Source organism: Dermochelys coriacea, chromosome 7 (assembly GCF_009764565.3).
Source record: "Dermochelys coriacea isolate rDerCor1 chromosome 7, rDerCor1.pri.v4, whole genome shotgun sequence".
Lineage (NCBI taxonomy): Eukaryota > Metazoa > Chordata > Testudines > Dermochelyidae > Dermochelys > Dermochelys coriacea.
The window spans coordinates 103,594,361-103,620,540 of record NC_050074.1 but is presented as its reverse complement, the minus strand read 5'-3'; the positions used below and the strand labels follow the sequence as shown (position 1 = coordinate 103,620,540).

The 26,180-nt window shown below is 38.9% G+C and overlaps 2 protein-coding genes across 2 annotated transcripts in view; one reads left to right on the top strand and one right to left on the bottom strand.

Moving 5' to 3' along the window:
• Positions 1 to 19,799, bottom strand: part of INSYN2A (inhibitory synaptic factor 2A) — an 80,468-nt gene extending 60,669 nt beyond the window's left edge. The window contains exon 1 of the mRNA XM_038408543.2: positions 19,122 to 19,799. The gene's annotated coding sequence lies outside the window, so the exon portion shown is untranslated. The remainder of the gene's footprint in view (positions 1 to 19,121) is intronic.
• Positions 1 to 26,180, top strand: part of DOCK1 (dedicator of cytokinesis 1) — a 578,721-nt gene that overhangs the window by 237,586 nt on the left and 314,955 nt on the right.

Below are 26,180 nucleotides of genomic sequence, written 5' to 3'. Positions count from 1 at the left end.
ACAGCTCACTTCATCGGATGCATTTGTGCATCCGATGAAGTGAGCTGTAGCTCACGAAAGCTTATGCTCAAATAAATTTGTTAGTCTCTAAGGTACCACAAGTACTCCTTTTCATTTTGCGAATACAGACTAACACGGCTGCTACTCAGAAACCAGAAAATATCCTGTATCTTTAAGTAGTCCCCTTTTATGTTTGTGAAAAACAGTCTGCGTGGGGAAAACTAGATCCTCATGGTCGCTTGAAAAGTTTTACTTCTTTTGTTCTATACCTTACTGCTTTTAGGATAATTATGTATTTCTCTGTTGAATGTTTTATTTTCATCAGCAATTCACACAATCCAAAAGTTGAAAACACTTTTCAGGGTGACTGTCAATGAACAGCGCTGGGTTTCTATGAAAGATGCTTCTTTCTTGTAAGAGACATGAAATTTTAAAGTTCTAAGACTACTGCGTAGTCCTCCCATTATTATAATTGAGTTCAGTTTTGGCTACTAATTTTTTGAATCATGCATAATTAATTTCTGATTAGACTTAAAGAAAAATTGTCTTTAAATCCCTGGCTATAAAATCCAGCTTTTGTAGTTCAAGGGTAGAAGTGTATACATGTATCTAAGATCAGAACATTTGAAAGGATTAGTAATTGTGCAGTGGGTATAGAGCTTAATAGGTTTTGTTTGTATGTTAGATCATATGGACAGATTAAATATTTGGAACATGTTGCTCTGCTTGAGAAGACATCCAGATTTTTAAAACATATTGATAGTTTTTTGCAAGCAAGTACAATGATTATGATGGAGGGCATTTTTATTACTACTTCTATGACAGTGGATTCATCTGAACTTTTTTAGTCTTAGACAGAAAACCAGTTATCACCATTTTAAAAAATCTTTTCTGTAGTAACTTTTTTTGTACAGTAAGCCTGTTATTGTTTACAGTATCCAACAGTTAAAACAGAGAAATTTTGTCTTAAAGAAATAGTAAAATATGGAGTTCTGTTCTGAGCATTCAGTTTTCATCCTGTGCTCAATTATTAAGTCTAGCTAAGATACAGGTGGCTGATTATTTCACACTAGGAATGCCATTGGGGAACACCTGGATTTATTATGCTGCTTTTTACAGCAGTTTTATGTGCATGCAAAAGTTTACATGATTACTGAAGTAAGAAAATACATTTGGGCCAAATTCTCTGTTGGCATAAATTCACAGCGTAAATTGAACTCAATGAATTTGTGTATATTTACACCAGCAAACAGTTAGTGTCTTTCATTGATGGTGTGTCCCTCCCATCCGTCACCCCCGCATTCAGTAAGAATCTGTTATGATAAATGAGCTGAAGTTTTTTAGGTTTCATAAAAAGTAAAAAATGTGTCTAGGTATTGCAGCAAGACTTGCATGCTGGGGAAAACATGGGAAAAATAGTGAATTATGTAAAAAGCTGTTTACATGGCTAATCCTTTTTCATTGTATTCCCTGCCATTTTTAAACATTTATACTTGAATGAGATTTCTGTCCCTCACAATCTTTTTTGCTTGATCCTGCAATGAAGTCATATCCTCCATATCAGTCTGTTGCCATGGAAAGATTTCTACTTATAGTGTCTTTTATCTGTAATCTCAACATGCTTTACAAACATCATTAAAACATCCTTACACTCCCAGGAAGATATTATTATTCCCATTGTATAGATGGGGAAACGGAGGCACGCAGGTAGTGATGTCCCCAAGGTCATAAAGCAAGCCAATGATAAAGTTAAGAAGTGAATCCAAGAGTCCTTATGACAAGCTGGAATAGCATGTAGGAGTCCGTATTCCCATCCACCTTCTCAAACCACCAGAAATGTTGTCATTACATGATTATGCTGGTACTAATTCAGCATTATGAAAGCCTTTCAAATATAAATATATATAATTAGGATAAAATGTAAAGAAAATCCAGCTAAAACTTTATATTAGGTTAGTATAGTAATCAAGGAATAGTAGTATCTTAAAAGAAAGATTTAGATTTCATAAAGAAAAAAACAATGTTTAAGTATGATATCCTTCAACGCAAACCCTTACTACCCAGGAATGCCAAGTTGTGTCACACTTCTTAAATGTACCCGAATGCCCACAACACACATTTCCACTTATCATAATGGATGATGTCTTCATGAGTTCCTTCGGAGACATGGGTCCATCACACTTGCAAAGAGGTATTATGCAATACACCACTTAACATTGATTTAATACTCTTGCAATGCCAAGCCAACAGAAGGAAATGTGAGCACTGACTGACAATTTCAGCCTTACCTTGAAATTGTCTTTTTGTCATCTGTAATATTTAGTATTTCCTCAACTGTTAACTGCTGGAATTCAGGTAACGTATTGAACATGCAGAAATATCTATTTTCGGGGCATATTCCCTTTTTAAATCCTTGTTTGTTTGTTTTTTGCTTGTGTTAGTTGTTGGATCACTGCTCTTCACCCCTTACCACTTTGAAGCCATTTTTGTGAACTGCCTATGAACAGGGCAGAATATAGATTCTTCTTTCTCCTCTCTAAGGTATGATGTCTCCATAGCATATGAAGGTATGATTGCAGCTCTAGTGGGCATGCCTCCAGTAGCTTTAATTTAGCTAGCCCCTGTAATAATATCAGTGAAGATATAGCGGCATGGACTTCAGAATGGGCTAGCACCACCTTTTGTTGGTTAGATGTGCCCTAAATCCTATCATCTCTCTCTCTCTTTCTCTCCCTGTGGGGATAAAGCCTGACACCAAGAGGCAGCAAAACTTAACAGTTCAATGAGCTTGGTGCAATACTGGAGCACTAGTTGGATTTGAATATCCTTCTAAGGTTGATTTTTTTCAGAGCCACTGAGGATATTTAGATTTAGGATGGAATTTTCAAAATCAGCAAAGTGGTTTAGGAGCACAAATCCCATTGAAATTCAATAACTTGTGCTTCTTAACCACTTAGCTGCTTCTGAAAATCTCATGCACAGCTGCCATTAATTGTAGTGAATTGTGTCCCTAAGTTCTGTAGATATAATCAATCATTAGCGAACACCTGAAGTAAGACTTTCTAGAAGCCAAAGCATATTATGTCTAGTCTAATCTATATTTATTACCATTACCTCCAGGTGGCTGTGGGTGAAGTAGAGTTACTGTAAAAAGGGAAATATTTTGTGCACGAGCCTGCAAGGAAAATGTTCAAACTGAGTGTGGGGGAGAGACACAGAAGCAGAATCAAAGCATTCAAATGATCACAAAAGATTTTACTGCCCATGTATTAGTTTTTCAGGCTCAATATTAAAATAATGAGGCCTTGTAATACAATTAAAATAATAAGAGGCTCATCTGTTGACACATCACTTTAAAATCACTTATGCACTATGCTGCATAAAGCTGCTGAATTTCTGCCGATTCACTGTGGAAGGTACACTTCTTAACTCAACCCTAAATATAAAAAGATAGCAGTAGCCCTCTACGCAGTGGTAACAGGGAGCTAGGATAGAGCAAGTCCTGGAAGAAAACACGAGAGGCAGCCAAGCCTAGAGAAGAAACATAGGTGAGTTTCATGCAGTGAGTGATCAATAAAGCCAAACGGTAGGAAAGGGATAAGTTAGGAGAATTAGGGCACTGACTTATTATAGAAAATATTTTGCCAGGTGTCTGGCTGCTGGGTCTTTCCCCCATGCTCAGGATCTAACTGATTGCCATATTTGGGATCAGGAAGGAATTTTTCCAGGAGTCAGATTGGCAGAGACCTTGGGGGCTTTTGCCTTCCTCTGCAGCATGAGGCATGGGTCATATGCAGATTTATACTAGTGTAAATGGTGGATTCTCTGTAAGTTGAAGTCTTTAAATCATGATTTGAGGACTTCAGCAATTCAGCCAGAGGTTAGGGGTCTATTACAGGAGTGGATGGGTGAGGTTCTGTGGCCTACAACGTACAGGAGGTCAGACTAGATGATCATGATGGTCCCTTCTGGCCTTAAAGTCTATGAGTCTAACTCTGGGATTCGGGTGAAATCTCACCTCACTGATGTCAATGGGAAAAACTCCCATTCATTTCACCTTGTGCATTCTACTGAGGACCAGGTAGGGACTCAGGGCAAATAGTTTATTAATGAGCCACACATGACTGTCAGTCTTGTAGCAGTAAAGAATATAAAAAAAGTCAGCCATGTTTGTTATGCGACAAAATATTAGTATACCTATACTTGCTATTTTTAGTTTTATTTTAATTCATATTCATCTATAACTGTTTCATTGGATTGATGCCTATTTCTGTTACATGGGTTCTGTATACTGAATGCCATCTGTTTCATAGCTACCAAAAATAAAAATTTGAGCTAAAGATGGGTTTTCAGAATGCTGGTAGTTAAGTTATGTAAAGCTTGGTAAAATACAATATGGTGACCAGCCGACTTGCAGAGAACAGACAAACCTGAAATAGACTTCACTGGAGTAGGTCAAAAATGTAGGCTAGTATAATCAATTACATTTTTATCCTCCTATTGCTTATTCATAGACTATAAAACCAAGGGGGACAACTGTAATCATCCACTCTGACCACCTGTATGACACAGGCCATAGAACTTTCCTGAGTTAATTCCTATTTGAACTAGAGAATATCTTTTTAGAAAAACAACCAATCTTGATTTTAAAATTTCTAGTGATGGAAAATCCAGCATAACAGAATGGTTTATTACCTTCACTTTTTAAAATGTATGCCATATTTCCAGTTTGAATTTGTCTAGCTTCAACTTCCAGCCATTGGATCTTGTCATCCCCTTTGTCTTCTTGACTGAAGAACCCGTGATCAAATTTTTGTACCTAGATACTTTTACACTATTATCAAGTCACGCCTTAACTTTCTCTTAGTTAAGCCAACTAGATTGAGATCCTTGAGTCTATTGCTATAAGGCATGTTTTCCAATCCTTTTAATCATTCTAGTGGCTCTTCTCCGACTTGCACCAATTTATCAACATCCTTTTTGAATTGAGAAACCTAAAACTGAACACAGTATTCTTGTACTAGTCACACCAGTGCCAGACAGAAAGATAATCACCTCCCTAGTCCTACTTGAGATTCCCGTTTATACGTCCAAATACTATGTTAGCCCTTCTGGTCCCAGTGTCTCACTGGGAGCTCATAAGTTTGTTAGTCTCTAAGGTGTCACAAGTACTCCTTTTCTTTTTGGTTATCTACCATGAGCCATGCATGCTTCTCAGAGTCACTGCTTCCCAGTGATGCTTTATTCGTAGATATGACTTTTTATCTGACTGTACTGAAAATGTATAGTTTGTTTGTTTGCATCCAGCTTACCAAGTGATCCACATTGCTCTGTATCACTGACCTGTCCTCTTATTAATTACCGTTCCCTCAGTCATTGTGTCATCTTCAAACTTTACCAGTAATGATTTTGTTTTCTTTCAGTCGTGGATTAAAAATGTTAAATAGTGTAGGCCAAGAATTTATCCTTCTGGGATTCCACTGGAAACACGCTTGATGATGATTCCCCATTTATGATTACATTTTGAAACTTGTCAGGTAGCCAGTTATTGAGATGTTCAAATCTATGGGAAATCAGTTTTCCATGGCAATCTGTTAAACCAATGACCCTAACAGTAAATTTAAGTGAATATACTTACGAAATAAATCCTTTGTCTGTGGGCTTTCAATTCTGTAACTGCTGCACCACTGGATAAAAACTAAACTATTAAATTTAATCAGCTATGGAATATGCTGCATTTACTAAGTTGTCAAACACTGAATGATTATGCCTTAAAGAAGGACACAGGCATCCAGGATAAAAACAATTTTAACAAAACAAAAAACAAAACTCAGTGTTCAGCGTTCATCCCTGAAAGTCTCATAATGAAAAGTTATTATAAAAGGTACTAGAAACTGAAGTATATGAATGCTGAGTTTTTCAGTGACTTTGCTATTTAGCATTAGAATATGCTAGCAACTGATAGATTTAACAGAATTGGCATGAGGTTTTGTTAGTACACCTCTGGATTGAAAATCCTGGCTCAATTTCCAGATAAATTGAGCCACTGCTTTGTCCCATATGCTTTAGGAATGCCAGAACATTAGGTTATTTTGGAATGAGGTAACTGACAGAATTAATATTGTTCTTAATACAGATATACCCAGGAATCTGATAATACTCTACAAAATGGAGATAAGATAAATGATGTAGTATATTCTGTGATGCAGTTAATTTTAAGTGTGGCTTTAATAGCCAGTAAATTGATACTTCAAAAATGGCTCTCTCCCTTTCCCAATTGCATTAGCCTGAGTAATTCAGCTAGAGAGACTTTTATTTCCAGTCGTAGCTTGAACTAATAATTTTCTAGATATCTGTTATCGGGATGATTGCAATGAAAAAGGGTAACTGCAAAGTCTTTGCCTTATTTAATTTCTGTTGTGTTCAGTGAGAATTGCACATGCATATCTGCTGACAGACTGCTCAACAAAACATTTGATGCACAGTAAAATTATTAAGGATTTAAACTGTACTTTTGTGTGCGTGTACTGTTTTCACCAAGGGACTGGAAACATATGCTCTATTTAGCCAGGCACTACTATCAAGTCTAAAACCTACTGGAAAGTTGTGGGTAAACCGTTCATTTGTACTTGAAAACCTGAATGAGCAGTTTTGCAGAAGTCTTTCCTGACTTATTATGAGAGGGAGGCCCAAAGGCCTGCTCTGCTCCCACAGAAGTCAATGTCAAAACTCGCATTGATTTAAGTGGGAGCAGGAACAGGTCCCTTGCCAGATTGTGCCCCTAAATCTGTGCCCCTGGACAGGCCAATTTAATATGGGAAACTGTAATATAACAAGGGCCCTACCAAATTCACGGCCATGAAAAATGCGTCACAGACCATGAAATATGGTCTTTTGTGGGCTTTTACTCGGTACTATACAAATTTCACAGGGGAGGCCACTATTTCTCAAACTGGGGGTCCTGACCCAAAAGGGGACTGTGGGGGGATGCAAATTTATTTTAGGAGAGTTGCCATATTGCCACCCTTACTTCTGTGCTGCCTTCAGAGCTGGGTGGCTGCAGAGCGGCAGCTGTTGGGTGGGCACCCATCTCTGAAGGCAGTGCCCTGCCAGCAGCAGTGCAGAAGTAAGGGTGGCAATACCATACCATGCCACACTTACTTCTGAGCTGCTGCCTTGAGAGGTGGGTGGCCAGAGAGTGGCGGCTGCTGACCGACAACCCAGCTCTGAAGGCAGCAGCACAGACATAAGGGTGACAATACCATCTCCTGCCATCCTTACATCTGTGCTGCTGCTGGTGGTGGCTCTGCCTTCAGTGTTGGGCTCCCGGCCAGAAGCCATTACTCTCAGGCCACCCAGCTCTGAAGGCAGCGCTGCCACCAGCAGCATCGCAGAAGTAAGGGCAGCAGTACTGCAATCCCGCTACAATAACCTTGCGACCCCACCCACCAACAACTCCTTTTTGGTTCAGGACCCCTACAATTACAACACCGTGAAATTTCAGATTTAAATAGCTGAAATCATGAAATTTATGATTTTTTAAATCCCATGACTGTGAAATTGACCAAAATGGACCATGAATTTGATAGGGCCCTAAATACAACTTAACTCCCTTGCCCTATGTTATTTCTCTGTAATTCTGCTAACATTACTTAACTCTGTAGAGTTTTTTGAGAAAGAAGACAAAAGGTGACAAACATTCAATTATATAAAATAAGTGACAATACCACATGGAATGAACAGATCCCTCTTCCAGAAACTTAAAAAAACTACTGAGATGAAGTTCAGCAATAGGCATAAATACTGCAGAAGTTCAGTTTGCAGACGTCCATGTTAGATACTGCATTATAGCTTCTTGTGCTGTAGCTACATTTGAAGAGATTAACTGATTGAATGACATGATTTGCCAAGTTAAATATTAAAGGGATCAGAGAGCTTATTTTTCTAGATGCTAAACCCTAATCCTTGATTTCTTTGTTTTTGTTGTTTAAGGTTGATTATGACTAAAAGGCTTCACTTTCTGTCTGAATCTGGAAGTATTCTATCAAAATTATGTCAAAAGTACTGAGAGTCTTCATGGAAAATCACAGTAGCTGTTAACTTTTACATTGTTTCAGGTGTTCTGTGGCATATTTTATTAAACTGGATACTTCTCTCCCCCTGCTATTCTTCATCCCCAGATAAGAATCCAGATTTCCCACCATCCAGTTTTCAGTACTGGCATTTACAAATCCAGCAAAGGTTCCTATCTGATATGATTTGAGCCCCAGTTCTGCAAAAATAGATGCATGCTGATGAGTCCCATTAAAATCAATATGTAAAGTTAAACATGTGTATAAGTCTTTTCAGGATCAGGGAAGTCACCCATCTATGTTACAACATACATTACATTACTGCAGTTTTATAAACTATTGATTTGCTAGTGAAGAGAAAAAACAGTCTTGCAGTCTGAAAGTGACACCAAACTCTAATTTAAAATTGAATTATATTTTGTAGAAACATATATGTAAAGTAAAACTTTATTACAAAAAGTATGTTTAATGAAAGATATTTTAACTTCATCTTGTATTTCCATAACAGCGTAAGATGTAAATTCACAGATGGTATAGTTTCACACAAAATAGAATAACAACTCTAAGGTTATATGTACGTACCAAGGGATTCTGATTATATTTGATAGCCTAGGGTGAAATTCACCACTGTGCACAAGATTTGCTTTCACCACAAGAAAGCAAAAATGGAGTCAGTAGTATGTGATCCCTTTAGACTAATATACCATAGGTTCACCTTTAGCAAGAAATCTCGTGTGGCGTTTGATAAATCTAAATAATATCACATGGTTTAATGAGAAAAGCATGTTTTACTTCAAAATGTATGAATATCCATGTGTCCTGTCTCCTCCTCCAGGAGTTTTCCTGTAAGAACAGGGAGTGCACAATAGGCTTCTTCAGTTGAAACAAAGCTTCTGAAGCAACCCATGGATTTACTTTCTATGAACGAATCCAACATGGCAGCCAAAATCTCTCTTCATTCTAAATACCACACGGCTATTACACTTAAAGTGCCTTGAATTTGTGCTTACAAAATACTATAACTTTTTCTCCCAATTTCATGCATTATGGTCTTCCAGTAAACATATTTAGATTTTTTTGCAGTCCTGATAAAGGTACTTAATTGTTAGTAAACTGTCTGAATTACTATGAGAAAAACTTTAAAAATCAGGAGACTCATCTCCTGAATATGGAACTGAGGATTACTGGTGTGCAAGCAAAACTGTTCTGGACAATATTCCTTGCTGATACTAATTATCTTTGCCAATTATTTGTGGAACCTTTTCCTGTGTAAGATGCATTTTTCATTGAGTTTTAAAATGCAGACACACTATTATAGTTTGATTTTCAATCATAATCAAATACTTTTAGATGTTTAGATTTTGTGGTTAAAAAGCAAAAAAGCACAGCTGATGTTATACAGAGTTTAAAAAAGTGTCAGTTGTGTACACCGCTCTCTTAACTCTTTATTATAGTTCTCACCTAGAATAATGGCGCTAACAATGACAGTAACTGCCAAATTAAACTTTTTAAGAAATCTGTTTTGGAGACCTCATGCATTTGATTTTAGACTCCTACTTTGCTTAGTGTGTTGGGCTTCCTTATTCATCTTTTATCAAAGTTATTTCTTATTATTAATCTTTTATGGATCCCTCTTTTCACCAACGTAAATGCAAACTGCTCTCACCATGTATCTCTCCTCTCTTGATACATGTGTATTACTGCAAGAAATAGGAGCAATACCACTGTGAGCCTAAGGTGATGCTTTGTTTTTAAAGTTGCTATTGTCCTTCTGTAGACAATAGCTGCAGTGTGAATTGTTTTGAATGTATTCTAAACTATTGTAGATTCAGCACTGTTGTGACAGTTACTAGTAAAATCACTAAATTTGATGTGTTCAGAGTTTGGATATAGCAGCACCATAGTTACTACAATAATTTATGACAACTCATGTGAACATACTGCTTCTTTTTCATTGCCTTAAAAATGTGAAGGTTTCTGCCTGAACAACATAAGAGGCTGTGGCTTCTGGTTGCCTTCTCTTCTTATAGATAGAGTAGCAAAGCATGTACAATAATTGCATCACATACAAAAAAGAACATGTGTTGTTATTGTAAGAGTTTCTCTTGTTTTTATTAAATTGTGCTTCTTTAGATAGTTAAGATTAGCTCAAGGGATGAATGCCCACAAAAAATTCATGATATATGTATGCTTTGATAGAACAGTGCTGGAGCAAAAACAGCAGTATATTGAAAAATAAAAGTTTGCAAATATTCCTTAAAATAATCCGCTGGATAAACACTTTGTTAAACTTATCTTCTGTAAGACTGAAAAAGAGATTCTGCATGCTGCCACAGTCTCTAATGGTATTTCTTCTTTATTACATCTTATATACTGCATTACATGCACAAGATTAAATATAATCCTATTTATTTTGATCAAATTCTGTATAGTATGGGTTTATTTTCCCTTAATGGTTGTGTAACCAATGTTAACACTTGGAGTTAGGCATTTGCATCAAGAGGTGAATAGACCCCCTGACGTCCAAATTAATAACTATGTACTTGACATTGGAACAAATACAATGTCAAAGGAAGTTCCATGTCAATTTATATTATTCATGGAGTAGTTATTACTGTCAAACATTGCTGGGATTAAGGATACTGATGGAAAAATAATAAAAGTTTTGTTTATTTTTCTACTGTGCACTGTACCTTATTGATAGCATGGAAATTATCAGTTACATTTTACCAGAATTGTCTGCAATGTAATCCTTGTAGCTGTTCAGTCTGTCAAGGTTATATCTAATACTCATATGTTTCAGAGTAGCAGCCGTGGTAGGTCTGTATCCGCAAAAAGAAAAAAAGAGGACTTGTGGCACCTTAGAGACAAACAAATTTATCTGAGCATAAGCTTTCGTGAGCTACAGCGGTGTAGGTCTCATTCTACTGAAGCTTTGAACTGTCCTTCACGGGTAGCCTTCATTAGAGCCCACTGCAAGTAGGAGGTGACAAAGGCATTAATGACTGTCCTGAGGTCAGTGCCAGAGTTAAGGCATCCAAATATCATCACCTCATTCTGTTTGGATAATGATTATCATTATGTATTGTATGATATGATGCTGTTCAAAAGCCATTTGTAATAACAGACATAAGGTGATGAGATAAGCATGTGTAGATGTAGTGCTAAAGAATGCAGGTAAGTAATTTAGGTCCCGAATCCAACATGTCTTTAATAGAATATTATTTGATGAATGACTTCAGGATTGTAGATATCTCTGTCTGCGCTCCAAACTTTACCAGTCACCAGAAAAGAAAAGAAAAGCAATATTCACTTAAGAGAGAAAGAACAAACGAACTTGTATGTCAGCAGTTTTTGTCCTCAGTTGCTTCCTGTGCTGGCTCTGCAGTAGCTGTTAACTAACAAAAAGTATTGCAAGTCCTGTGCATATTTGTGCTTAGTGATGCTACTGCAAGAAAAAGAGAAGTAAGCAAAACTAGCTTCTGCAACACACTGGAGAGACAGTACAAAAAATCAATGTTAGCTAAATGGAAAAGAACAAAATCGGTAGAGAAAATACTTTTTAGCTGTTGTACCAAAGTGTATTGCCATATAGTAAAATGTTACAGGACGTCTTTGTTGTGAAGCATCTTTGATAAAAGCTGTTTCTCAAGATGCTTCTTAGGTAAATAATAGCAAAGGGAGAGCACGACTCACATGTATAGACAAGAGGAATACAATATTGTCAAATCAAAATTTGAAATAAGAAATGGCAGTTAATGAGACACCAGATACACGAAGATTTGTTCCAGCTGACATGATTTGCAGGGGAGAAGGTTCTCGAACCAAGATTGGGAATTGCTTGCAGGTTTTATGAACATGGAAGACCATGTCAATTAGGAGGCTGAAATGAATGAGGTAGTGGCTATATTAAGATGGGGTTTATGGGATTTGGATAACAAAAAATGTATTAAAATTAAATAAAGGTCTTAGAACTCTGAATTTCCTCCTTTTGTTGGCTTGAATTGTGCTCTGCTTATGTAACTGTGTAGGATTTTAGCTGAGACCTCCCATATGCATTAATAGGAATGGCCTGAATAAAGCTCTAGGTATCAAGGTCATACATTAGTTAGACAGTTTGTGTCATTTTTAATAGGGCTTTTTGTGTTTAAACAGCACTGGTAGATATGAATATAGGAATGTGACTGAAATCTTGAACACCTTTTTGTCACTGAGTTGTATAGTTACAAAAAGCTATGTAAAGTTTACAGGTTTCACTTAAAATGCAGGGAATTTAGCCCTAGTCTACGCTCAGAATGGAGCAGTGTGTGTTAACCATATTGAATTCACACATAGTTCCTGCTGATCTCCTGTCTTTGCATTTTGCTGTCATTGATTCCAGTCTTGTCTGTCCATTTGTCAGCTTCTCGCAGACACATCTTTGTACTTTCTTTGATGCTGGCTTTTATGCACAGAAAGGTTCTAGAACTGATTCATTAGATCACTACCCTCTTCTGCATATAATCTCTTCACTCACATGTGGAGGGATGTCAGGAAGAAAATAACCAATGGGTTAGTTGGCACTTTATTTACAGAAACAAAAATTGCAAACGTTGATATTGTATTTATTTGACTGCCTTCTTTCTCATACCTTTCCCCCATACAACCCACGCCTTTCATGTAATTTGTCTCCTTAGATTCTTTAGTAGTTTGGGTAGAGCTCATGCCCAGATTTCTAAAGATATTTAGGCACTGCTTCACTTAGTGTTGCAAGACCTAAATGGCTAAGTCCCATTTTCAAAAGAGCAGAGCAATGTCTAAATACCTCTAAAATCTGGGCCAATATGTTTGTATCATGGCTAACATAATGGTGCTTCAGCCCTGATTGAGGCTCTTGGGGGTGACTAATACAAATATTAATAATTCAGCCATTATAGAATGACCCAAACCATGATAAAAAGTGTGGAGTTTTTTTTGTTTTTTTTTTAATAAAGTGCTCAAGGTTAGCTAAGAACCTAATCCCAAATAGTTATTTTTTAACATTATTTGGCCCTTCCCATGCTGCCTAACCAAACCATATTAGAAAGTGATTCAATGGGAGTTCTGCTTCGACTGTTACATTAACATGGTTCTCAGTGCAGACGGGGCCTAGTGGTATTAAGAGCTATCTTGTGTGATTTTCATGGAATCAAGTAAAATAAGTGCATTTCTATTTAATAGCTAAATAGAGATGGATCTATTTTTGGGCATATTAATATCTGATCATTCTAATGTGGAGCGTCTGGTTTGCTTCTGCAATTCTCTCTCGGAGAAGTTAGAGATAAAAGATGAATTAAATCATACAGTTTGCAGAATTATTTCTAGGGTATGATTTTCTGTTTAAATACTTGTCTGGTCTCGGTGATGATGGGGATTTTTGAGAGACAGTGCTGAATGGCAACGTTTAGATTCATATTGATATCGCTCCAAAGTTGGGATTAGTTGAGAATCCAGCGTTTTGGTGCAACCTATTTTACAGTTAGGTGTCAGTAGAATGAGATGATCTGCTTGTTTAGTGGAAACTGGAGAGGAGGAGAAAGTATAATACAAGCAGTCTTCTATGCATGATGTCAACTGCTTGTTCAGTGATGCATGTCTTTCTGTAAAAGTCCTACAAATTGGTACACTTAATTGTCATAAATGTGGGAGGATGGAGAGGCAAACGAATAGCTATGAAATTTGGATAGCTCACATCCTTTATTTTTTGACATTTCCCCTCCTCATCTTTCACATCGTGAAAGTGGATCTCACTTAGGTTATTTTTTTAAAATCAGTTTTTAGGATCTGGTTTTGTAGCTTGACCGCTGATATTTATAAGTACATTATACTGATAGTGCAGAAGGAAAAAAAATCAAAATCAGCCTCTTCCTCTCCTCCCCTTCCTCTTTTCCTTCCAAACAACAATAATACCTAGCTCTTTTCATCAGTAGATCTCAAAAAGCTTTACAAAGGGAGGTACATATCACCATCCCCATTTCACAGATGTGGACACTGATGTAAAAATCAAGGTAGGAGTGGGGTCCTCTGGGTGCACCACAATACAACTAATAAATAATAATAATGGATAAAATGAAAGATAAACTGGATAAAGAAAAAGTTAAACACAGACAATTAGAGACGGAAAAGCCATCTTGTGATGGGGTGGACTGCAGAAGGGATTGATGGAATGAAGTTATCCCCACCCCATAACACCTACCAGCAACATCAAACCTTACTATCCAGATGGAAGGTAATTAAAAAGAGAGGAAGTAGGCCTCAAAGCAAGTGCTCCCCTGAGAAGAGGAATCATGGGTCTGACACAGAAAAGACTCAGGGGTCAGGGTAGGTAGATCTAAAGTAGAAACCTTAGGGAGAGCCAAGCTTGTGGAGAAAGTTTGGGCTGGTCTTTATGTTAATTTGTAAATAATGTCAAACTCCAGGAAGGGGTTTTATCTTGACACTACACAGGTAGCGTGGACTTTTTCTTACCAGGTAGGAAAGTCACCTAGACATTTGGTTGGGTCCACTGTGTAAGTGCAGATCTTTAGATTGCTTAATGAAGGCTCATTTTAGGGACAGAAGTATGAAATGGTAAACTGATTTGGTAATGTTTGTGCAGAAAATCTAAGGAATTATTTGTCTGGGAGTATCACAGCCCTCACTTAGAATGTTTTATGATGTCTGGCTGGAATGGCAGCTCTCCTGGACATGAAGTACAAGAGAATGGGTGCATACTTTTGGTTGAGGTTTATTTCTTAGCCATCTCATCGGTTATTTATTTTACCAAATACATTCTTGGTCTAATGCATTAACTTATGAGTAAATGGTTAAAGAGTTTAATATTTTTTTCCATAGAAACTTCCCTATAAAAGTATATCTGCATTTCGCCAAGCAAGTAAACACATTCAAAACTAATGACTGTATTATTTCAGAGAGCATATTAGGGTCTGTGATCCTTTACTGAGTTTTGGTAACTTCAGCAGTACTACTCATGTTAATAAGGATTTGCAGGATCAGGTCCTTAAATAGTACACTGTATGTGCACATATATTCACAGCATTGATGAGACATTTCATACAGTTTTTGGTCTCATTCGTGGTGGGTTTGGAGACCAGTTGATGTAGCATGCCATTGGAATTGGCATACACCATAGCTTAAAGTTAGGAATTGGTGTTGTATTTAATAGTTTAGCAATTCCCAATGAGAATGCATATTCCTCTCCCACTTTGTCTGCTCACTCTAAACAATCATAACAGAGTCTATATTATAACTAGAAAGGGACCCACGCCACAGATCTGGGATCTAAATTGCCAAAATGTGGGAATATTCAGACCTGGGGTTTTGGCTCTGTCCATCTCTGATTAAATGATCCCAACTCCCCTTTAATTTACACTGGGTGTAAATAAGAACTAATTGCATTGAAGTCTGTGGGCCTAGTTTTAAAATTGGTATGAGAGCAAAATGAGGCCCAATATCTCTCCTCAGCTCAAGGAGAAAAGTATGCACAAGGAAGGACATCAAAATGAGCTTTTAGGGCTTTGTATTGTTTTTTTACAACCAGTTATCTTTGCCTGTGAGATTTGTGCTCATATGCATAACTGAAAAGTACCTGATTTTAAGCCAGTGATCCATCCCCATGATTTTGTTCTGTGCATATGCATAAAGTAGTAATACTGTTTTTGAAAGCATTAAGGGATCAGTAGAGATTCTATTCTCTTTGAGTAAAATATGCAGTAAATTGACTTCAGTGTAGAGATGTTCCACTATAATAAAAATGCATCTGATCATATTCTGTAATTAATAATGAATCTAAAGACTTCACAAAAATATTTGTATTTGAATATTATATTAGTTGTAGCTTTGTATGTTGCCATGTTGTCCTGTATTTATCCAATTACAAAAAAACTGAAGGACCAGTTCTTGAGAGATTAGTATCTTCAACTCCCATTGAATTCATCACTTCAGGATTTCACTCTAAAATATGCTTGTGATCTCAATCTCTAAAAGAAATAATAGTACTAAGTTTAAAAGGTAGATATAATAAAATGTAAGGGACTTATGTACTATAAACAAGTTTGTTGCATCCATGTTTTTGTTTAGAGTCTCAGTGGGATTTCAGCTGGTTAACTAAATTGTGGTTATCAGAGGGCATGAAATACATAATGCAGTCTTAATAAATAATTAAGCAAGTTTTGTCTGGGGAGTCTTTACGTTCTAAATTTTTTTAGATTTACTATGATTTGCCTCAGGTCTGTAAAATTTGTATGATTACCCAAGCTAACTGGTCCCTACAAGGAATTGCCTTGAGATTTCACAGCTCAATTGCTTTGTAGAGCTCTGCTTATGTTTTAGCATAGATTTTTGGCAAGCTAATGGATTTCATTGACTTTCATTACCACAGTGGTCACTACAGTGGCACTATCAGTGCTTTATGTTACTATTGTGTAACTTTGCTCTTACCTTATTCTAAAAATAATACCTTTTATACAAAAAATTATTGGTGTCTCAACATAAAATGCATAAAGTCTGTTGCTGAGTTTGGATTTCCAAGTGACGTGACAATGTGTTTTGGTGACCAATAGAATTCTGTCCACTATGGTGAGTGTGATGAGGAGTACACATGCTTTGTGATTCATCTCTTGTGCAGAGGCTCATGGTACTGTAGGCCATGTTTTCATTGTACATAATTTCAATGAGAATTTAATCTCCTTATTTTCTCCAAATTTGTTAGATATTTATATTATTCTGTTATGAAAGGTGCCTCTGTCAGTGAAATAGTTAAATTGCAAACCACAAAGATGATCCTGTGAAGTACTTGCTTAATGAGCAGACCTGTGCATTGAATGTCAATTGATGAGCAGTTTAAATGTTGTTCCCATAGATTAGTAACTAATACTTTCTTTATCAGGTGGCTTGTTGCCACCTGTCTACTCTTCTTTGTGTTGGGGAGGGGCGTGGAGATGAGGAATGGGTTCTGTTTTATTAAAAGTTAGAATTATTTTGTTAATCATGTTAAAATTAAAAAGCAGTGTTAACAGGGTTTTTTTTTCCATCAAGGACATAATGATGTCATTACTAAAATAAAAATATTTTCTGTACTGTAAGCTTTCAGTAGCCCTGAGTCTTCCTTAGATGATTTAATATCCTTTAAATGCAGAAGCACATTAAAACTGTATCTGATAATTGTTTAAGAAACTGTTCGGTGTGGGTAGTTGCATTAGAAATGTTCATAATCTGCTTTTAATAGAACCAGTATGAGAACCAGTATGACTAAAAATGTCATCCATATAGGGTTTAAACCACTAGATGTTAACTTAGTAATATCTAGTTAAAATTCAGATGACAGTGTTTCCATTATTTGAACTGCTTGCATACTTTTGTAATAGATATACTAAAATAAACAACAGCTTTTAATTTCAAACTCTATTTGCCAATCTGGCCAGAGACTAATATTGTTGTAGTAAAGAAAGTGAACCATTAGCAGATTGGTGGAATACAATCTGTGTAACACCAAGAGTAAGAATAAGGTTTAGGATTCTCCATGCTGAGAATTATTACAGACATATTTTTGTGGTTTTGAAATTAATGTTACATTAATTTTAATGTGTACAATACAAATTGGAATGGTCACAGCATGAAATTTACTGGTTAGTTTTTCACCCAGCATCTAGGTTTTAACCTTCATAGGTACAGCATCTCTGACACTGATAGTAAATATGAAAGGTAACAACAATGAAACACTTAAAGGAAAGAAATAAATGTCCAATACTGATGTGATCCTTTACTGTTGTCTGTTTTGTTGCTGCCTTCCAGTGTTCAAATGTAAAATAATATAATCATGGAGATTTAAAAAATGGATCTTTTTCAAACTTCCAGATCCCAGAGCCTAATGAGTTAAATTTCTCTCAGTTACGCTTCCACAGAATTTAAGCTGTTTAGACATACAAGGTCGAATTAAACTGCTTCACTGCCTATTCTGGCTCCTCTGGCAGAGAGTGGAGCCGCAGTTCCACTGGGACAGACCTCTTGGGAGACATTGACACAAGCTGAGAATTTGTTTCTTGGTTTGCAGAATGCAAAGATATGCCCTATTTTGTCATGGTTCTCCACCCCCTGCAAACCCGGGCTAACCACAATCCGAGTTCCCCCTTTATTACTGGAGCTCTCTGTAGTATTATATTAAATAGAAACGCTGAGGTCACAGGAGAGGATTTTTATTTGAGTGATACAAAGGCAAGACGGAAACCCCACTGCATGAAGCAGCAAGATGCAAGGTCCAAGGCAGTCTCTTTGACTTTGGTGCTTGATGTATACTATCCTTTGTCCTATTTGTCTGCTACATTTTCATGCCGTCTCCAACTGAAATGCGTTAAGTGGTAGGGGTTTGGGAATATTAAATGGTGAGAGCCACTGTTTGCCAACTATAATAATAGTTCACAAAATGCTAAGAGCTTCAACACCGGAGCAAGATGTGTGTTCCCCTACCCCCAGTACTTTACAGCAAGTTACTGGGAAGGAAATCTGCTTGGTAATAATCTCATTACCATGTTTTAGAGGTAGGTATAATTATAATCTCTTTGTTGGGACTATATTTGGGCTTTATAATAGAAAAGTTAATAAACCGTGGTAGTTGTAATCAATCCTGTAAGGCTGAAGCACCTTGTGCATCTTCTGAAAATTCTTTAACTACTAATCTCCTGGCAAGGTGTTTTATTAGGTGAAGCTGTGGTATTTTTCTAGAACAAAGAAATGGTTTGGACACACAGTGATATTTCTTCAGCCCTTTTCTCCGCTTATCTGTCATTAAAGTTATAGGACGCAATACCTATCCCCAGGCAGCCAAATACTATTGCATAACAGTCCCTCCCCAAACATTTAGGCTCAGCGGCTTTACACTTTTCATTATGAAGTTTTAATTAGGAAAACCTGGAAACTCACTATTGGCATGAATCCTCTCTCAGGGAGGTGGGGAAGCAGGCTCTCTGATCCCTCCAGATCTGTGGGTAGCATTACAGTTCAGGGTAACATGTCTAATTGCAGTGGAAAGCTTACCTTACGCTGCCTTAAAAATAACTAAAAGTCTGTGCAATTCCTTTGCGATGCATTTCTCTCCGTTCACTTCTGCAAGCTTGCAGTGAAACGATCCACGGGTGTAGAGCATCTGCTGCAAGATATACCGGCTGGAAATGTTCTTTTGCTTTCCGGAGACTTGATCAGCACCACCCCTTTAGCTATCACACTGAGCCATTTATTCAGCTGTGACCAAGAGAGCGTTCGCCTCTAGGCAGCGGCGGCGGCAGCAGCCACGCACTCCTGAAATGTCCTCATTTACTGCAATTGTCTTCACTGAGATCTGGAATCCAACCGGGGGAAGGGGGCGGAGGGGGAGTCGTTTCAGCAGACACCGTTTCCAATCTGGGTTCCGGATCTGCTCAGGATGAAGCCATCTCTGTAATGCTCCTGTCTTGCAGGCAGATGATTTGATGAAGCTGAATTCCCTGCTACTTTTGGAAAGGCATGAGCAATGGAGGAGAGCGTGGCGTGTGATGTGGTGCTAGGAAGAGCTCTGTGCGTGCATCTCGCAGGCAGGCAGTGGGAAGAAGGAGGGAGCAGCGGCCACTGGCGCCGGTTCCCCACTAGGGAGAGTTCTCGTGTTCACTCACTCTGATGTGGACGGACTGTGACAAGGAACTTGTTGAGTTTAACGTGCAGATCTTAAAATAATAGTTGATGATTATTCTGGGTCCAGTGACGGAGGAGGGGGGAGGAGCCGTGACACTGGCTTCTAATTCACACCAGGGGGGAAATCATCGTCTGACAGAGGAAGAATTTTTTCACGTATTTTGGAATTTGATGTACATTTTCTTTATTACTAGGCTACATCTTTGGGGATTGGTCCTGCTTTGAGCAGGGGGTTGGACTAGATGACCTCCTCGGGTCCCTTCCAACTCTGATATTCTATGATTCTATGATTCTATCTGCGCCATGAGGTCTGTCTCTCTTTCAGTGTAAACAAAGCTGCAAGACAACACTGGAGACTGTACTAGCGTGTTGAGTTGAATTAGCATCTTTTTGGCTTTTGTGTGAGTGTGTACACAAGTATAGTGTAACACAGCGGTTCTCAAGCGGGAGGCCGTGAGTCGGTTTCAGGAGGTCTGCAAAGCAGGGCCCCCGAGTGCTGATACTCCACAACTAAAACTTGGAGCCCCTGCTCTGCTGGGCTAAAGACTGGAGCCCCAAGGCCCCCCGCCCCACAGAGGCAGAAGCTGCATGGGGCTAGAAGCCCCGAGCCACCCCAGGCTCCACGGGGCTACCTATAGGGCTCATGCCTGCAGCTCTGAGCCCACTTACCTCCTGGGGCTAAAGCCTGGAGCTCCCCTGCCCCATGGGGTTAAAGCCCCGAGACCCAAATCCCACACCCCATGGGGCTGGTGCCCGGAGCACTGAGCCCCAAGCCCCTGGTGCAGAGACCCTGAGTGCCCTCACCTGTGAGGCAGAAACCCTGGTGCTCCACAAGACAGAATTCCTGAGTCCCCATGACTCATGGGGCTAAAGCCCAGAGCCCCAAGCTACCCCACCCTGCAGGTCAGAAGCTCCTAGTTCCAGCCTCTGCATGGCTAAAGCCCAGAGTCCCCCATTCCACCAGGCTAAAGCCAAGAACAGAGAGCCCTCTCACCCCATGGAGCCCTAAAGCCTGGACCGTCTGCATCTGAAGCCCTGACACCCTCACCCCCAGCGGCTGAAGCCCTGAGCCCAAGGCTGCCCCACTCCATAGCTGGAGCCCCAAGACCTCCCTGCTGGGTCCTGGAGTTTTTAATAGCATGTTGGGGGGCCTCAGAAAGAAAAAGGTTGAGAATCCCTGGTATAACATATATAATAGCAACTTGTGGTACTGGGGATACAAGAAAGGAAAACAACAAAATAATAAGTGAAATATAACTAAAGATCAGCAACCTTGGAAAGCTTCCAGTGACCAAACAAGCATAGCAAATTTAAAAGTGCAGAGAAATGAAATGAAAACAAACAAAATGTGGCTGGGATATTATGATCTTTTAAATTGATGAGAAAATACAGTGAAAATCATAGAAAATTTGCAGTTATGTATTGCATTATTTTTATTTAGATACTTTAAATTCATCTATAATTTTTGGTATCTATTTAACCAGTTTTTGTTAAAGCATAGGCATGCAGTGATGTACTGAATAAAAATGGATAATTTATGTGCAAGCATTGCAACAATATGTGGAACTATTGAGAAATTACTGAATCACTAGGACCAAATCACAGCCATTCTTCCTTTATGTTTTTTCTTGTATGTACTGCAGAGTAGGTAATGTTGGTGCATTTGGGAATTCAGTGGAGTGTTCGTCTCAAAGCTGTTAGTTGGAAAAGGATGTTCAAAATGCAGAATAAACACACAGGTTTTCACTTGCTTCTGATCCCTAAGGAGCATGGGTCTAGGTTGAAACTGAAGTAGTTTGACAAAGCAATGTGGAAAACCCCATCTTGTGCTGCTTTTCCTAGAATTTCCATCCCTGTCACCTCCTCTCCCCTGGGCCCCCAACAGCATTTTAAAGAAGAGGACAGAGATTTTGTGATTGTCTGCGCCCCAGCCATTGGAATGTACTAATGTTTAACTAAATCGGTCTGGCAGGCAGGACAGAACTCTTGAGAATGTATCTGATCTGAGTGTTGGTTCCTGGGAACTGAGTTGGGCTGAGTTTTCCAGTATTTAACAATTATGTTTAAAGTGATCTGAAAGTGGGTGGGGTGAGGGGAGTAGGGCGGTTCATCATCCCTACAACTGCCTATCCTTGCCCAACAATTAATTCTGCTCCCTCCAGACCCTGATCAGTTCTGCCCTGTCACCTGTTCTGCCTCCTCCAACCTCTGCTGCACCTCCTGAGCTCTTCATTCTTCTCTCCCAGGAATGGGGGCGGGGCGGTTTCAGTGGGGTCCCCTCTGCCCCTTCACAGGTTGGGTGTTAAAAGGGGTAGGGAGAGCAGCAGAAGAACCATCTCTTACTCACAGGAGGGAAGGGGGAGTGGGGAGCTGGGCTGTCCTGAGATACTGGGCTCCTGCTTGCCCCTCTCCCTGCCCCTCCTGTGAGAATGATGTCGGGGAAGGGGGCGGAAGAGCTCTGTCTCTTTCTTGCAGCAACCCTGGTTAGCTGCTCTTCCGGATGCAGGCAAGTGGGGAAAGCAGCCAATGAGAGGTAGATTCTCCTAGGTGATACTAAAAATGTGCACCCCTCAGCAACCTGTCTTGGTTTTTAGAAACGGTATTTCCTGTTTCTGTGGCTTGTTTTGCTGAAGCACACTTTAAGCACCGTCTCCTATATCGCCTCCTGTTTTAGGACACATCTTCTCCACAATGGAATATTTGCATCCCACAATTGTAGTCTGTCTGCAGGATTCGCACCTCCTCAGTGACACTGTAGTATCTCTTTTCTTGATATTACTGGCTCATTCCATCACCACCTTTCATGCCTTTTGCTGCACCAAAAAAATAGTTCAACACCATCAAACTATTGATCCTTAAACTAAATGTAAATGGACCCCCAGTTAAGGTAGAGAAACATTTTGATAGTCTGAATTGTGCTGGAAAAGCCCCTGTAGAAAACTCCCTCCTGATCAGGTGCATGTAATTCTGTTGTATCAGGATAGTGGCTGGAAATGCTATTGTGCATTTTCTGTACACTGCTGCGGCACCTTTTCAAATTTAGTGCCTTGATGACCTTGTTAAGAGATGGCAACACTAAGAAAGCTTGTGGTCTGACAGTGTTTTTCACAGTGTAATTTCCAAAGAAATGGGTGGGAAGAATTTCCACTGTCCAAAATGTCTTCTAATTTTTAACCTCACTTTGAGAGTGTAAGTGACTACACAAGTAAATGACAACAGAGTAAGCAATCCTCATTGCTGCAGAATACATGTTAAAATAAAAATGTCGCTCCCATCATTCCGTTTGCAAATATTTTGTCCTGGGAGAGACATTAATGAGTATAACTATTGTCTAATGATATGCAACAACAACAGAAAATCACAATGTCATTTGAGAGTGATAAATACAAATAGTTTTCATATTAACTTAGAAAGCAGATAGGACAATGAAACTATCTATGAAATGATCAGACAACCTTGACTCTGTCCTGAGGAGTCTCACAGGAAAATCACAGTCTTGCCCTTCCCTTTTTTTTTCTTCCATATATCGGCATGCATGTTGATGGATTATGTATGGATATCAGTCTTCATTAGAGATGGGGGAAATTTTTTGTGCAAAAATGTTTTTTGGGTTGTTTTTTTCTTTGGGCGGGGTAGATTTGGGCTCATTGGTCAAATTTGCTGAACTCTTTCAGTTGGGAAACCGCACCAGAAACAGTTATAATTTTTTATTTGAAATGCATTTTTTGTGTAGAATTTTACTGCAATTTAATATTTTGAAGAGATTTAAAAACATGTAAATAAAATGTTTAGTTTCAGGTCAAACAGTTTCACTTGAAATTATTTTTTTCTAAATAAAAACTTCAGTTACCAAAACAAAAAATCAGTTATTCACACAGCTCTGGTTCTGATTTAGAGTTCAGAGTACACAGACAAAATAGCGGCTTTTGTTAGGGATGCATAATGTACCATGCTATTCCCAGTTGTTCTTTTAGAGCAGCAGCCGTGTTAGTCTGTATCCGCAAAAAGAAAAGGTGTTAGTCTCTAAGGTGCCACAAGTACTACTTTTCTTTTTCCAGTTGTTGGCATCCCGTGGTTGTGTTGTGAGAGATGTCACCTTAACTCCCCATTTCCTGATTTTCTAATGTTTGTGTTATGTTTTATTTGTAATGCTAACGTTCTTGTAAGAACATTTCAAATCAGCATTTCCTGATTTGCAAGTTTGTTTTTTGGAAATTGAACTCGTGTTCTGGAATGGAATGGGGGGCACAGAGTACTTATGAGTGCCTGCAACCGTAACTCCATGTTAACAAAACTTTTTGCTTGTGAATTTTCCTTGTTCTTTGAATTACATTGGATCCCACTTTAAGTGCACATGTGCTTTTGAACAAGGCCACAGTTTTGTTTTTAATTACAGTACCCTTTAGGGTTATGCAGGCATCCTATGTCTCCTTGTGCTCCTATATTAGGATACAAAGTGCAGGGCAGCTGCGATCTTTCTTAGTTTCTCTCCTACCAGCAGCAAGACAGAACCTGGCAAGCATCCAACCTGCTAGTTTTTTGCTCAGCACACTTCTTTGAAGCATTCCATAGTCTTCAGAGCAACTCCTATCTATTATATTCAACTACCACAAACTGATCCAACCCATCTGGACTGAATTCTGTTAGTCAGACCCTCCTCCTATGCCCCCCCCCCCCAACACACACCCATTCCCTGAACAGGGCTAGTTATTATGGCAGATGTTAGGCTTGTCCATCCTGCAATCCCCCTGAAGGATTGACACAGGTGTCTCTTGGGCCTCAGAGAATTGAATATACTGAGCAGATCTTGGTATACTTGTTCTTCTACATTAGAACATGCAAGCTATGAGCCATGAGGCCAAAACGTCATCATCTAGAGTATTCCGCCAGTGAGGGATTCCTGTCATAGACTTGTTTGTTGCAGATGACAACATGGAATGTTCGAATGTCTACGCCAGGGGAGGCGTGAGCTTGGGCTCCCTGCCAGATGTCTTTCTCCTCTGGTAGTCTTGCCGGCTCCTATATGCTTTCCCACTGATTCCCCTAATCCACAGAATAGTATCCAAGATCAGATGAGACATGGCTTCCATGATTATAATAGCCCTGTATGGCCAGTTTTGGATGTTAGACTTATTACTGACGTCCTTCCGTACATGCCATGTCTTGCCTGAATATGTCATCTCAGAACCCAGGTCAGATACTACACCCAGACCAACAGTCATTGCCACTGACGATCTGGATGTTGGCTGGCTATGTATTACAGACAGAGACTGTTTCCTAAAAATTCAGGAATTTCTCATACAAAGCAGGAAACCTTCCACCAGAAAAACTTATTCATTGAAATGGAAGATTCTCCATATAGACAGCTCAACATTATATTGACCCTGTGCAGGTCCTAATACAGAAGATCTTAGACTATATGCTGCTCCTGAAACATGTAGCGCTAACATTTAACTCTGTTAAGGTCCACCTGATATGTGTATGGCATGCTCCAGTAGAGGTGTAGTTGGTCTTCTTAAGACCTTATGTTTTCCACATTCTTTAAGGGCCTCCTTCATATTTGCTTTCCAGTCAGAGGCCTGACTCCCATGTGGGGCCTCAATACTATCTTTCTAAAGGAAAGCCTCATGGAACCTCCCTTTGAACCAGGGTCAGAGTGCTCAATGCAGTACTTTTCCATCAAGATGGTCTTCTTTGTGGCCATTACATCAGCACAGAGAGTAGGTGCACTGCAAGCCCTCATGCCTGAATTGTTTACATGTTTGTCCTTAGGGACAAGGTAGTTCTCAGATCACATTCCAAGTTCATTCGTAATCTTCTCAAGACCACATTTAACACCAGGAGAAAAAAAAGTTTCATACTTTGGAAACCCCCAGAGCTTCAACTGCACCAAGACATTTAGGCCATCTCCCTGCATCGTTGTGGCCATATTCAGCATATCAACAGGCCAACCTGTTGCAGAAAATCTTTAAGTGGATCACATAGCATATTTCCATCTTCTATCAAATGGCTAGCAAGCCTCTCACTCAGAATAGGGAGGTGCTTTCCTCAAGGGTACAAGCATCCTCTTCTGCCTGCTTCAGGAACATGCCAGTTTCTGAGGTCTGCAAGGTAGCTATGTGAAGCAACCCATTAACTTTTGTTTATTATTATTGTGCTTGTGACAATGACTGTAACGGATTGTGGTGATAGGTTATAGAAAATTGAAAACCATTTAGTTGAGTACATGTATTTTGTAGATCCATTAAATATTGCTGTATATAGGATTGGGTACAGTGTAGTGGTTCTCAAACTTTTGTATTGGTGACCCCTTTCTTATATAAGGGGTGCATCCCCCCCCTTATAAATGAACAACTTTTTTTATATTTAATGCTATTCTAAATGCTGGAGGTGAAGGAGCGTTTGGGGGTGGAAGCTGACAGCTTCTGA